This window comes from Marmota flaviventris, chromosome 10, assembly GCF_047511675.1.
Source record: "Marmota flaviventris isolate mMarFla1 chromosome 10, mMarFla1.hap1, whole genome shotgun sequence".
Classification (NCBI taxonomy): domain Eukaryota; kingdom Metazoa; phylum Chordata; class Mammalia; order Rodentia; family Sciuridae; genus Marmota; species Marmota flaviventris.
The window spans coordinates 51,842,040-51,847,030 of NC_092507.1; the positions used below are offsets into that span (position 1 = coordinate 51,842,040).

The 4,991-nt window shown below is 33.4% G+C and overlaps 1 non-coding gene across 1 annotated transcript; it reads right to left on the bottom strand.

The window, feature by feature from the left end:
- Positions 1-4,263: 4,263 nt before the first annotated feature.
- Trnat-agu (transfer RNA threonine (anticodon AGU)) lies at positions 4,264-4,335 on the bottom strand. The gene has a single exon. It is a non-coding gene; the product is annotated as a tRNA-Thr (tRNA).
- Between the last annotated feature and the right edge of the window lie 656 nt (positions 4,336-4,991).

Consider the following 4,991-nt stretch of genomic DNA (forward strand, 5'->3'; position numbering starts at 1 on the left):
TCTCCCAATTTCAGTCTTCTGCTACCTCAGGCCCTTTGTCTATACTGATTTCTTCTTACATATAGAATAAATCTTCCCTCTCTCTTCTTCCTTCAGGTCTCAGTGAATATGTTACTTTGTCCAAAAATCCTTTCTTTACTCCTCTAATCCACACTACTTTGATGGCCCTAGCACTTTGTGCTCACTTTGTTGCAGCACTCATTGTACCATATTGGCATTATGTTTGTCTATCCATATTCTGAGTTGAAAAATGGGACAATTATAATCTCAGAATATATCTCATAAATTATATAGATATAAAATAAATATTGGTAGAACAGTTGAATGAAATGGGTGAAAAATTAAAAGATGATTATATGTTGTATGGATATTATCTAATTTCTCAAAACTGTTTATAAATTAAAATTAGAAGTATAAGAATAAAAATCCTCATTACTATTCAATTTCATCATCCAGACTTTGTTTTTAATTTTATTAATTAGTAGATTAAAAAACAATGGAAATAAAAATTTAATTTTTTCACTGGTTATCTAAACATGCAGTTTTAGATTGGAGAATATACTAAATGATTTTCATAATTCCCTCTAACTCTAGAATTCTAGTCTAATATTTGGCAATATTAAATAAATACCAATTTAAGTATTAAATATCAAATACTTCCATAAGCAATTCTTAAAATACTACATTTAATAATTTTGTTTCTTTTCTATTAGATATTAGAATAAACCTGTGTTTTTTAAAAGCCAGTGGCCTTCTTTTAGATTTATGTTTGATGTACTTTAAATATGTAGCAAAAACTTAACACTATACTGATCATTTTCCTGGATATCACCCAGAAAAATGGAAATGTATTTCTGATTTTGGCCACTAGAGGGTGAGAATACTATTTTCTTTGTTAGAGAGAGAGAGGTTGATAGTGTTTCACAGCACGTGTTGAGTCCTTTATGACTCTACATCCACTATTGGTGAATTATATTGGACATTATGGCTATATGTAGACTCAGGCATATATACCCCTTTTTACTAGAGATGTATACAAAATATTTCTAATTTGTAAAATGGATATTAAATCATCTGCTCTTAAACAGTACTTTCATTTTTAATGTAAATATAACAAGTATAAGGGTATATAGACATGACCCTGATAACTTTTATAGTAAAGTTATCTGTCTTTGGAACTCAACCCACTTAATTTCTAGGGGAAGAAAGACAACATAATGTTTTGAGGAAAAACAGCAAATAGTAGAACTAATTTAAAGGAAATAGATGAGATTCTTGTGGAGAGATAATTTGGGGGCCAGGAACTAGTAGTAGTTGCTGAAAGTCTTAAGGGGTAAAAGATTTTGGTTACTTTGAAATGTCTGTACTTGTGGTCATACTGTCTAAGGATATGAAAAAAGGTATCTCCGGTTCTTATGAATAACTTGCAAATTGGCTGTATTTGTGATATCTGACCAATCAGTTTTTACTTTAAAAATAGGTATTCTACTTCTTTTTACAAATTTCTGAAAATACATCTGAATGTTAAGAAGAAGACCAACACAGGATAAAGGGGTTAGAATATGTTTCCATTTTGCAAAAATTAAAATATTTTTCAAATATAATTGATAAATACCCAGCATTTTATATATTTTCATAATTTTATTTTTCTTTTACAATTGAACACAGAACAGTCAGATTAAGTTGAAGTCCAGCTTCAGTTCAATCACCTGGTTGAGGCTAAAGTCAGCATAGAATGTAAATGTAATAATAACAGTTACAGAAAACAAGCATTGTAAGCTTTGGGCTGGTTCAGATCTGAGTATGCAGCATTACTAAAGAGTACATTTTATTGTGCCTTTTCTACACATATATTACAAAGGTTAGCGTTTTATTTAGTTTTTGAAAAAAATTCTCAGCAGATAAATAAAAATATTAGGAGTAGGCTGGGGAGTGATGCATAGAGACAGCCACTTAGCAAGTATCAATTGCACATTGCATAATAAAGAAGTAGGCATGATTTCTGTCCTCAGGAAAAGAAAGAAGTGAGGAATCAAGTTACATGTTAGATTATTAGGGACTACTGTTAAATCTTTAGTAAACCCTGATCATTATGCGTTAAACTTGTAATGGGGATATGGAATCAGAAGAGGAAGGGAAGGCTTGCCCTGAAGTTTAAGGAGTATAGGGGTAGTTGAAAATCTTTGAGGACTGAGGAATGAAGGAAATTAGTTTGAAACTCAAAGTATTGATTTTGATTTAATTTTGGTTATGCAATATTAAGTATTTTACATTTTAAAAAATATAAAAGGTGCATGTTTCAGTAACTGTTGCACAGGCAATGACTTTCTCAGTAGGACCCTTTGAGCTCAGGAAATAATGCCAAGAATTAATAAATGGGATGGCATCAAATTAAAAAGCTTCTGCACAGCAAAGGAAACTATTAATGTGAAGAGAGAACCTACAGAACAGAAGATTCTTGCTAGCTACACTTCTGACAGAGGATTAATATCTAAAATATATAAAGAGCTCAAAGAACTAAATCAAAAAAATCAAATGATCCAATTAGTAAATGGGCAAATGAATTAAACAGACTCTTCTTAAAAGAAGAAACAAATGGCCAACAAATACATGAAAAAGTGTTCAATATCATTGGCAATTAGGGGAATGCAAGTCAAAACTACACTGAGATTTCATCTCACACCAGTCAGAATGGCAGTCATCAATACAAATAATAATAAATGCTGGAGAGGATGTGGAGAAAAAGGAACACTCTTAATTGGTAGGACTTACAAATTATTACAACCACTATGGAAATCAGTGCAGAGGTTCCTCAAAAGACTAGGCATGAAAACTCCATATGACCCAGCTCTACCATTCCTTGGTGTTTATCCTGAAGAATTAAAGACAACTACCCATGTTTATAGCAACACAATAGCCAAACTATGGAACCAGCCTAGGTGTCCATCAACAAATGAATGGATAAAGAAAATGTGGTATACATACACAATGGAGTTTTATTCAGCCATAAAGAAAAATGAAAAGTCATTTGCAGAAAAATGGATGGAACAAGAGACCATCACGTTCAGTGAAATAAGTCAAACTTAGAAGGTCAAGGGTTATGTTTTCTCTCATATGCTAGAAAGGAAAAAGAAAAAGAAAGGTGGGGATGGATCTCATAAAAATCCAAGGGATATCAGAGGAGGAAAGGGACCAGGGACCAAAGGGAGGAGGTGGGGAGATATGGGGGAAGTGCTGGAGAGGAATATTGGCCATATTATATTGTTATGTTGTGTACATGTATGAATATGTAACAACAAATTCCATAATTATGTACAGCTATAATGTGCCAATAACAATAAATAAGTAAATAAATAAAATACTGAGAAGTACTACACTGAAATATTAGATTAATTTGATTAAGCAAGTTTACACATGCTGGAAAAAAATGAGTGTGGGCTGGAAGAATCAAGAGACAAGCTAGAAATTTAACTGATCTTGAAGGAATAGGAGGGGCTTAGAAAGGGGAGGGAAATGGAAATTTCAGTTATTTTCTCATATTTTAAATTTTTCCTAGCATGCCGTATTATTATATCTCTGCCTTTAATATGACGGCAATAGGTAAATTAATCATTCCTACTGGGTGCCTAATGTGTGCAAAGCACTGCTTTAGATAGTTTCTATAGAGAGGTGAACAATCCAGACATTATTCCTGCCCTTATTTTATACACAATCCATCAGAGAAGATAGATTGTGAATAAGTATTACAGGCTGTACCGCTAACATACATTTTTTAAATGCCTCATCCTTTATTTATGAAATCTTAAATCCTTTCTCCAATATGGAGAAACTGTTCCACATCAGGAGCTTCTATTTTAAAGCTAGCACTTTTTTCCCTTTAGGTTTTTTTGTTTCAGATTTAAAAAAAAATTTATATAGTAAATTTGATCCTTTTGGGGGAAAGGAGAGATTGCATAGTTCTATTAATTTAACACACACATAGATTCACATTGCCACCACCACAATGGGGATATAGAACAGTTCCATCACCAGAAAGCTCCCTCATGATATCCCTTAGTCATTTCACCCTTCCACCACACAGCATACCCCTAACCCTTGGCTGCTGTTCTTTATATCATTATAGTTTTTTTGTTTGTTTGGTTGTTTTTTTTTTGGTTTTAAACTGTCACATGAATGGGATCATATAATACATATGTTTTTTTAAAAAAATATATTTATTTTTTAGTTGCAGTTGGACACAATACCTTTATTTTATTTATTTTTATGTGGTGCTGAGGATCGAACCCAGGGCCTCTCACATACTAGGTGAGCACTCTACCACTGAGCCACAACACCAGCCCAATACATACGTTTTTTGAGACTGAATTCTTTTATTCAGCTTACTACCTTTAGGAATCATCCAAATTGTATGTATCAGTAGTTACTTCTGTTCATTTCTCAGCAATATTTTTATATGATTGTGTCACTGTTTATTCATTCATCTGTGTTGATTCCAGTTTTACCAATTAATAATAGAGCTGCCATTAAACATTTATGTACAGGTTTTTATGTAAACAGCTTTCATTTCTCTAGTATATAACCAGAGATGGGATTTCTGGGTCTCATGGTAAATACGTTTGACTTTTTAGCAAACATCCAGTGTGGCAGGCACAGTGGTTCATACCTGTAGTCCCTGTTACTTAGGAGGTTAAGGCAGGAGATTCACAAGTTCAAGGCCAGCCTAATCAACTTAGTGACAACCTCTCTTAAAATAAAAAGGTTTAGGGGTACAGTAGTAGAGCACCCTTGGGTTCAATCCCCAGTACCAAAAGGAAGAAGAGTGAATGGGGAACAGCCAGAGGGAGGAGGAGGAGGAGGAGGAGGAGGAGCAGCAGCAGCTTCCAGAGTGGCTGTACCATTTTGCCTTTTTACCAGCAAAGTATGAGATTTCTAGTTGTTCTGCATCCTTGTCAGCATTTGGTTTTGTTCGTATTATTTGTTTTAGCCATTAA